This window comes from Syngnathus typhle, linkage group LG1 (genome assembly GCF_033458585.1).
Source record: "Syngnathus typhle isolate RoL2023-S1 ecotype Sweden linkage group LG1, RoL_Styp_1.0, whole genome shotgun sequence".
NCBI classification, from domain to species: domain Eukaryota; kingdom Metazoa; phylum Chordata; class Actinopteri; order Syngnathiformes; family Syngnathidae; genus Syngnathus; species Syngnathus typhle.
This window is the reverse complement of record NC_083738.1, coordinates 3,040,001-3,042,500: the sequence shown is the minus strand read 5'-3', so window position 1 is coordinate 3,042,500 and position 2,500 is coordinate 3,040,001. Positions and strand designations below refer to the sequence as shown.

At 59.3% G+C, this 2,500-nt stretch overlaps 1 pseudogene; it reads right to left on the bottom strand.

The window, feature by feature from the left end:
• The window catches only part of LOC133165625 (28S ribosomal RNA), a 9,528-nt pseudogene that overhangs the window by 3,661 nt on the left and 3,367 nt on the right, over window positions 1-2,500 (bottom strand).

Sequence of the window (2,500 nt, the reverse complement as noted above, 5' to 3'; positions counted from 1 at the left end):
ACTTGGGGAACGACTCCACGCACCATCCATGTCGTAAACAGCCTCGCCAGTTGCGTACCGTCCGGGTCCCAGTCAAGAAGAGCCTGCTTCCTGATGCCGTCTGGGCCCGGTGCAGAGCAATTCCTCATCTTAGCCAAGTTAGATACAACTTCCGGCCCCAGGATGGGGTGGTAGAATGGTTCGTTATCCGCGGTCAGTCCCACCTCGAAGCCCTCCAGTCCATAAAACGGCTTGACCGTTTCCCACTTACTCCTGCAGTGCCTATCCACCAACTCCAGCGGCAAATCACACCTATGGGGCGTCAGACCATCCAAGATCCGCCGTGCCAGCCCCTTCCTCGCCTCAGAATAGCCGCGCTGCTGGTGGTAGAACACTCTCCTACGTTGGACGAGCCGCCTCGCCCAACCCGTCTTCCATTGGTCTCGAGGTCTGGACCTCGCGGACTTTGTCGGCCACACTACCTTACCCCCTAGGGCTTTCATGAGATCCAAAGCAGAGGACTCGATCAGGCTAGGCTCCCGACCTGCTTTCTTGACTAAGGCAGCGGTGGCCCGATGCTCCACACCCCCCGCCAGCAGCTCTTCCAGAACTCTATTCTCCACCAGATCTGGAAGCGACGGGGGGCAGGTCCATTTCTGGGGCGTCGCCCTGGCAGCCAGGGCTCGCCAACGCACACCAGACTCACCGCCTGCCGCACGACCGCACAGGGACCCCCACTTCCACCTCACCTGCTCTCCGGACTTGCCCGTTCCCAACATCCGGGCCACCATCACATTCTTGTGCCTATGATTCCTGTACTTTTCCATAAGCTTCACCATCCAAGCCTCCTCCTTCACGCTCCACTTCCTCTCCCTCCTTGGACCCTTACGAGCCTGGCTCCGCTCTTTACGAGCCATGAACCACTCCGCTGCATGGGCCTGCCGCTTATGCTGAGACACTCCAACAGCCGTCCGAAAACGGCGCCCACAGTGATCGCAAGCGACCCCTTGCTCGTCACCCACCCTGCGCACGCCTCGGCATTTCGAGACATGACACCGAATAGCATGACTGTTCTCCCCTCGTCTTTCGCACTCACGACAGCCGTACACGATGGAGACACCCGCATGCCGGGAAGCGCAATGCAACCCAAACCTACGCATACCAACCACACGCGCCCCACACAGTGGGCAGTCCATGGACTCTCGAGGCAGATGCACCAAGACTTGGTCCGGAGGCCTCGGATCCCTCCTACGCCGCTTCCTAGACGGGCCTTCTCCCGCCTCATTATCCACGCCACCACGGAGAGCAGGCTGCAGCGCTAACACGCCCCCCGCCACCCCAACTCTCATACCAGAGGCAACGGAGGCCATTGATTCAGACACCACTGAGGAGTTCTCAAGAGCTTCGCCAGCCGGGGTCCACCCGCTCCTTCGGCCTGACTGAATGTGGCTCTGATCCTGTGCCTCTGTCTGTACGGACTTCCTAACCAAGGAGTTTTTGCAACCATGGCCCGTAGAAGTGACTACGAGCCGTTTGGGGACCCCAAGCAATGCCTCCGGTGGTTGGTCCCCATGGCCCCCGGAGAGGTTGATTCGCTGGCCGCACACGTGGCCAACCTCAAGCACATCACGGGGAGGTCGCTCGAGCAGCAACAGCCCCTCTCCGAGCTGCGCCTCAGCCGATTTTGGTAACCCAGAACGGCTATCCTGGGTAGTCCGTAAGATATCAGACATGCCTACGGCCTCACTACCGTGAGAACACACAAGAGAACAAAGTCTCCTGATTCTGTTGTGCTATACATCGAGATCCACCCCGAGCAGCCGTCCGCTAGGCCGCGCAGCCTAGCAACCAACTCGTAAGCCACCGCAGTCCAACCCACTAAGGAGAGGCCTGCCACATAGTGTCAGACTCTATGGAGCTCATCGACGGGGAGGAAAGCGGCCTGCAACAAACTAGCCACCACCCCCCGTACATCACATACTCGCCCCAAGAGGATTTGAGAAACACCTTTAGCAAAGGTCCAAGTGAGCACACAGGCATCCACGTGACACCCACCCACTCGGCCTGGCCTCCGTTCCATACCACTCGGCGCCGCCCACACCAGTGCGCAGATTCGGGTAATCTCGGTCTCGCTACCATACGGTCACACCCTGCGTACCAACAGAGCGCTGAGCGAACGCTAAGCCAGCCTACAGAGGTGTTAGAGTGCGACTCACAGGGAGAGGAACCGTCCGCCCAACGTCAACCTAGGTCGAGGCCGGCAGGGGCCCTCTCCAAGGCGAGCCTATATTGCCAGTCGGTCAGTTTGGGAAAGTTGAGGGGGTACCCGGTGGCCGTCGGGAACAGACAGGGACTTGCTGGGAACAAGCGCCCATCCTGGGGATTTTACGTATGAGCCAAAGCCGGGAACAGACATAAGCTCAGGAGCCTCGCAGTCTCAAAGACTTTCATCCCACCATCAGAGATATCAGACTGTCACAGAGTCCGAGACACTACCGGACACAAGTAGCGCTCAGGGAGA